Here is a 7,217-nt window from a genome sequence, read left to right as displayed (position 1 = left end):
CTACACTGTGGCTACCTTGTTCTTACAAGTTAACTCAAATTTGTAGCTTCTTTGTGAAGCTTTCTGAGTAATCTCAGTAGGATTACTTAAACTTTGTGCCTCGATGTACTTTTCGTGGTCCTTGGAGCACCATGGTTGTCATGGCACATAGGTCACGGCACCTGCCTAGATTCACACATCTGTCATATTCTGTTTGACTGTAAACTCACTGAGGGAAGATGCTGTCTTGTATTTTTCCTGTTTAATTTATCCTCAGTATTTATCACAATGTCAGGGTTTCTGTGAATGTTTGATAAATGTTTGTTGAATAAGTGAGCTAACAGTGTAGCAGTCAAGTTTAAAGCACTTGTACACAGGTCACAGTAAATTTTCTAACTCAAAAAATGATGTGACCACATATCTTTGTATAATAAGTAAAAAGCACGTATTACTATCTTGCTCTAACAGAGGGAGGATTTGATTTATATCTGTTTCCCGAGATTAGCTAGAACCAAAACTGGATTTATAGCATCAACTCCAGTGTGCAGATTATTAAATTGGACGCTGAGGGATTAGCAAAGAAAAATAGAAACGTTTTCCGCTTTTAAGGATCATCCTGTACTAAGGGGAGGACAATACCCATAGAAAACAGGTAGGAAAATAGATTCACTGAACTCTTTAACAACCCTAAAAATAGAACAACTAAATGTCTAGACAGAAAAAGCAAAAGTGCAGAAAGGGCCCCCGTGGCCACACCAGAATTTCCATGGGAGATCAATGTCCTAATTCAGCTGACAGCCCTGTGCAGAGGCTCGGAAGCCGCCTCTTCCAAGCCTGCAGCGCTCCCCACCGGCCAGCTGTCCACGGCCTGCAGAGGAATCCAGCATTCTGTTAGTTGACATCTGGTCATCCCTTCCTCAAGCAGCCTTGCGGGGAGACTCTGAAGGCAGAATGGACAGGGGAAAGCCTAGACGCCCCTAATAGCCATCCTGGGGTAAAGGTCGCTGACAAGTTAATAGATGTTCCACTTTGAAGGAGGCTGCTAGAAACAACACCATGTTTTGAAAACTGCATCTTCAAAGTTATGATACTCTAGCTTTCTGGGAAATAAGTGTGCATAAAAAGAAAGAGGTGAGAATGTAAAAGAACATGTGTAGGTTCAAGTACAGGTTATAACAAGCTTTCGTGTATTTTGAACTGTTTTCTCGAAGTCAGTCCCTGAATTAATTCTCGCAACAATTTGTAAGATAAATATCACTAGTCCCATTTTTATAGGTGAAGATATTGTGGAAAAGAAAGGTCTGCATAAAAATTACTTATTTATAAATGCATGCATTTGGATATTTAATTCTATGATATTAATTCTCTTTCATGTGGTTTGCTGCTTCCCCAGCTCTGGCCGCAGGGAGCCCCCTGTGTCCTTTCCTAAGCTCTGTCCATCTTTGATCATTTCCTTACTTTCTGGCGCTGTAACATCCTTCAGACTCCCCTTGTATTTCTTCTTGTTACAGCTGTGGAATAAGTCAAGAAGCCGTGGCTCATCTTATTGAAAATGGCTTTAAAAATGAAACTTAGATCTCGGTGGGAGCACGGTGGACTCACTGCCAAGGTGTTACCACGTGTGGGCTTCCACAGAGAAAGCAGATGAGCAGAGAGCCTGCAAGAAAGCTCACACAGGCTTGGGAGGAGACTGATCCGTACCTACATGGGGATCAAAACTGTGAATAGCTGCTAGGTATGAACTATGGCATGTTTGACTTACAAGTATGTTGTAGATGACTTCGGTTAGGAGACACAAATAATGAGTGTTGTTGGTGTCTGAAATTTACCAACATTTTAATGAATGAGTGCACACGCTTGTGTTTTTATCTATTTTTACCTCTACTTTTTTGAAAAGCATAAGTTCACATTCATAACTAAGATTTCAAACATCACCATAGGATATGGTCTATCCTGCTACATCTCTGTCTCCAACAGTGAGAACTATATTTATTTGAGCAAGACTAGAAATCACAAAAAGTATCTGTTGTATCGCTAACCCACACCTCAGTGAAAAACAAATTTAGTACCTCACAGTATTTGTGTACAATATTGTACAAATTTAGTACCTAACCAATATTTGTGTTTTTTTTTTGTCTCTAGTTTTAGAACTAGTCAAAATATTGTTTTTCAAATTTGTTATTGTGCAAATTCACTTTGGATTTCTTTTACTAACTTGTTTCACTGTTTCTTGAGCATGACTTACATTATCGTGGTCCCGAAAGTCGGAACATATTTTGAAGAATGATGAACTAAGGTTTCTCCCTCCTGTCTCAGCCCTACGGCTTGGTCCTGTTTCCCACTCCATTCTGCTCTGCCTGCCTCCCTTAGGTGACAGATCTCATTAATAATTCTGTTTGCACAGTGAGAAGATCTGTTGGTTGACAGGGTGGTAGACGGTCACCCAGGGAGGACAAGGGGTCAAGAGGACTACCCAAGTTATTTGATTTCTGTGATACCCCATTCCCATTATTTCTCTCCCTACCTCTCAACATACCTCCTTGGTTTTGTTAGTCTCGTTTATTTCCCACCTTTCTTAAAATGTTGGCAATTTTCAGATACCAACAATACTCATCCTGTGTATCTCCTAACTGAAGTCATCTACAACATACTTGTAAGTCAAACATTTTATAGTTCGTACCTAGCAGCTCTTGACAGTTTTGATCACAAATGTAAGTATGGATCAGTCTCCTCCCAAGATGGGAGGCAAATTCATTTTCCCTCAGAATATTTAGTGAGCATGTATTTGGTGGCAGGTGTTGCACTGGACAATAGGAGTGTGATGGTGAGGAAAAAGGACACCATTTTCTCTCAGTGGGAACAGAAATATATCAAATAAACAACCATAAAAATAAAAGTGAATCTTCTACACTGATCTTCTACATGCTACGGCATAAGAAAAGTGATTCTTAGATAAAATGTGTCAAACATGTTCAGCCTATGATGAGAGTAAGTGGAAATTTCCCGGACAAGCATCCTCCATTCCAAATCCAGGCCCCAGTGCTTTTGGAGAGGCTTCCGCCGGGTGGAACATCTCTCTTCTCAGGGGTAGTTCTGGCTTCTCAGTGAGTGAACTTGCTTCTTCAGGCAACAAGCCTCTGCTTTGTCCCCAATTATAGCTTGTAGGGGCTCAGTTCTCGGAAGAGTTTGGTTCCACTGAGACTGTGTTTGTCCTCGTGTTTTTGTTCTTCAGAGAGACCTCTTGCCATGTCTCTCTCTACTAGGATTTAGACAACGCCATCTAGGCCACAGCAAAGCCTGCTATCAACTTGAGTCTAGTCAGCCATGAGGTTCAGGCTGCTTCAGAGTTCAGAGGGGTAGAGAGCCATGTCTGCACAGATGAGTGTGTCCTCCAGATGAAGGCGTCACCTACGAACAGGATGGAAGAGGAAGAGCAGTGGCACGGGCCTGGCTTTCACCTGTCGCCCAGCCCTACTCTTTCCCACACTGCCCACTGCCTCTGAGCCACCTCTGCCTCTCTTCTCTTCCAAAGCAACTGTGGTATTTAGTGTCTGCTTCATTAGTTGAAGAAGGACTCATTATTTTCTTCAAGGTTTCCCTGTTAGGTGATATCACATAACTGTTTCTTTCCAAATTAGTTGCTTGCTATACTTTTCAAATACTCAATCAGCCTTGGTCTTTGCAAGTTCCCCCACTCCAACCAGGGTGCCTTTGTGTGCCTCTCTACTTGGAGAACTCTGGCCTGCCTGAAAATATGTTGCTTCTCTTGTTGCATGGATCCAGGCTCCCTTCTTTGGGAAGCCCAGCAGATTGAGTAAAGGCTCCTCTGTGTACTATGTTGCAACACTTACCCTGTTATGCCATGACATTGTAATTAGTGTTGGCAGATCTGTCTCCCCCCACTGGACCAGGAATGTTTGAGGCCTAGGGTAATTATGCTTTCTTGTGTCTTTAGCACCTTCGAGATCTGCCTCAGAGTGGGTGCCAAGTAACATTTAAGTGATTTCATTAATTCTGCTTTCATATATGCAGCGATACTTGGGAGAGATGTAGAAGTTACAACTTGAAAGTGATTTCACTTACTCTGCTAATGAAAAGGGGAAAATTAAAGCACAGTGCTTGGGTGAGATTGATCTCAGCTAATGAAGGTTATTTAACTCTCTCTCTAACACTGAGAGGGGCAGTGAAAATAGTGGTCAGATTTTCCAAAATCCCACCCAGGCAAATTGGAGAAGTTTTGCTCCTAACAGTCAGTGTACATCTTGTCTGGACCCAAAGATCTTGGAGTTGCATTGAAGTGTTGCCTTATTGGATAGCTCTTTTTCTTCTAGGGGTCAAATGTCTATAATAATTTAGGTTTCACTGGATTGCATATCATCCCATTTATTGCATAGCTCATTAATTTGACCTTTTAGTTACTAACCACCTATTGACCTCATATATCTTAGGGTTCTCAAAGCAAGAAAACAGGAAGAAGAAGAAAAATGAAATAAAACCAAAAGAAGTCTAACACCCAGCTATGCTGACATAGTACTTTCAAAAGTACTGTTACAGGCAGCTAAATTAGATAAAAATATTACAGGCAGTCAAATCTGAGCCCTCAAAAGAGCCAGTGCAGAACAGAGAAGGTGCTTTGCAACTGTGGGGGAGACAGAAACCTGCTGTGGGCCAGACCTGAAGACAGAAGCAAACAAACCAAACGAATGCACCCACATAAGGATGAATATCAGAGACTGATATTTTAACTGGGTATCGCTCACCTTGAGAAAGCCAAAAAAAGCCACTTACCCAACCCTTCAAAAAGAACCCCTATTCTGTATTCATGCCTGCTCACTAAGTGATTCGCTTCCTCATTTGATCCCAATTTAATTGATTTTACTTCAGCAATTATATTTGCAATCTTATTGGCTGACCATAGTTTTGTATCACTCATGCCCACATTGTGATTTCTCATTTTTCCCCACCTTAGACCCACTCTGCTCCGTAGATTTGCTCAATAAAAACTCCTAAAAATGCCAGGGTCCTTAGCAACACACTCAGGACTCCTGTCTTGCTCTTGGACAAAAGTTTTCTTTCCCCACAATAAGTATGTTCTGCTTTTAACCTCTGTTGCTCCTAAAATTCATTCTTTGATTTTAGAGAACATGAACTAGTACCAGACTTCTAGCAGGTTGGGAGTTTCTTTGCCTTATATCAGTACTAAAACACTAATCAAGGCTTTCTGCTTCTGTTTCATTATGTGACAGTCAGAGATGGTGAACACTGTCAGCAGCAGAGAAACCAGTGCCTAGAAACAAACAAAAACTCAAGATGAAACTGGGAATATGTGCACAGCTTATGCTTTGGTATTCGGTGGTCATGACAGCTTTTGCTCTTACAAAAGTACTGCTTGTTGGTGCTCTTTTTCTCTGTAATGATTTCTGAAAGCGGGTGACTTGTGGAATTTGCCTTAAAAAAATGTAGTGAGTGTTTAATCGCTCAGGGTGTGAGTAACCACATTCTGTTCAAGTATGTTTCCAGTCCTCGCTTTCCTCCTTATCAGTGACAGGACTCCAAACACTCATCTCAATTTTCAGATCAAAGCTGATGAAAAACAGACCTGTAAAGGGTTGAATTGCGTTCTGCATTTTTGTTCATCAGAAGAAAATACCTTTACCACTTGAAAGAGCTGTGTTTTTTTTCAGTGCCTCATCTTTAGATTGTAATTTCTTCTTTGCCTTCCTGTTTTGCTTATTTCTTACTCCGTCAATGTCATCTGCTTCATAATGTATCTCTTAATTAATTACTCTTGTCTCAACTTGTCTGCTGCGGCTTACTGTCAGGGCAAGAATTCATATTAGTAGAACAGAATCTGCCTCTAAAGGGGAATATATTGATTTATTTCATTATGGAATTAGCCTCTTTTATCCAATAATCACTTTAACTGATTTTTTAGATAATTTTTTGTTATGTACATTTTCTTTGAAGTTGCATGCAATATGGTTTTTCTGCAAATGGCAGAGATTCAGAAGCATAAAAATACTAAATTACAGAAACATCCAGGCATCTGATTAGAAAATATCTAGAAAAAATTCCAATGCCAGAAATCACAGCCAACAGCAAAAGAACAATTCCACTCATATTTGCTCCGTGAAGAGCCAATATGGGAAGACCTTCAAGAAATACTTCTCTGAAACAAGTCTACAATATACGTAGTTCTATATACATTGCACATATTCTGCCTGGATTTATTAAAATAATGGAAGTGACTACGAGTAAAACAACAAAAGCTTATAAGTCAAATGGAAGGAAATAAGCTTATAACAAATGGGAACAAGGTGAGTGATAAAATAAATTTCTATAACTTTCTGCAAGGCAACCCAGAAAAACAATGGTAGATTTTTCAAAATTAGGATATTTACAAAATTGAATAGCACCAAATTTTCCTGTGCTTTGGAGAACCATAATTTAATCTTTTTGGAAAGAAATTGAAGTTTGAGGATTTACATATTTTTCTACACTCTTTTCAGTGTAATCCTCCAGGAATGAATTTGCACTTTTTTTTTCCTGAGAAAGAGGAATGAAGGTCACCTTGTTCCTTTTTAGTCCAGATACTAGGAACACAATGATGTGAGGTTTAGTCATTAAAACTGACTGCACAATGGAGAAAGATCACTGGACTAGAAAGAAAGAACTCAAGGTTCTCGTCCCAGATGCACCATTAACTGTTTTTGTGAACTTGGGAAAAAAAATCAATGAATTTGACAAATTTGCCTTAAGCATCTAGGTAGTATACAGATACAATGGCAGTAGGAAAGTTTCTTTGACTTTCAATTGTTTTTTCCTTAGTAGAAAGAGACTGACAGTAGCAAATAATGATGCTAAAGGCCCTGCCCTGTGTATACAACCTGGAGAAAGATGGAATAGAGAGGAGGCAGGGGCAGGAGCAGGCATTTCAGGAACCTGGAGCCCTTTTGTCTTGCTTGTTATGTTAGTCTGTTTTCCCCTGCTGTAATGAAGTATCAGAGACTGAATAATGTGTAAAGAAAAAAATCCTATTTAGTTTCAGTTTTAGAGGTTCAAGGGCATGACCCCAGTTTCTGGTGACCGACCCTGGCTGTGTCCCAAAGATAGTGAGAATGGACTGCAGTGGGACCACATGAAGAAGCAGAGGGAGACTAGGAAGTGAGGAGATTTAAGGGTCATCCCAACTGGGTTCTTGCTCTCACGGGGACCAGCCTGAGCACTACACTGATTCC

This window comes from Cavia porcellus, unplaced genomic scaffold (assembly GCF_034190915.1).
Source record: "Cavia porcellus strain 051 isolate PalLab524CR breed Dunkin Hartley unplaced genomic scaffold, mCavPor4.1 scaffold_21, whole genome shotgun sequence".
Lineage (NCBI taxonomy): Eukaryota > Metazoa > Chordata > Mammalia > Rodentia > Caviidae > Cavia > Cavia porcellus.
Note: the sequence above shows the minus strand (reverse complement) of the source record.